The following is a 231-nucleotide window of genomic DNA, read 5'->3' as shown; positions in this document are numbered from 1 at the left end:
GTGTGTCCATGTGCATGTGTGTGTGTGTGTGTGTGTGAGAGAAAGTCTGTTTGTGTGTGTGTGCGTGCGTGTGTGTCTCAGACTTCATCAGTGTCATCATTGGTGTTGATGAAGTGTCCTCCAGGATGCTGCTGTGTTCAGATCAGCTCATTCTTGTCTATAGATTGATCTTCATTGTTTCTCTGTTGTTTGAGCACAAATAATAAAAGTCAATGTCAAATCCACTGCTGA

The sequence above is a fragment of the Danio rerio genome, chromosome 4 (genome assembly GCF_052040795.2).
Source record: "Danio rerio strain M-AB ecotype USA chromosome 4, GRCz13ab, whole genome shotgun sequence".
Taxonomy (NCBI): domain Eukaryota; kingdom Metazoa; phylum Chordata; class Actinopteri; order Cypriniformes; family Danionidae; genus Danio; species Danio rerio.
This window is presented reverse-complemented; position numbering follows the sequence as displayed.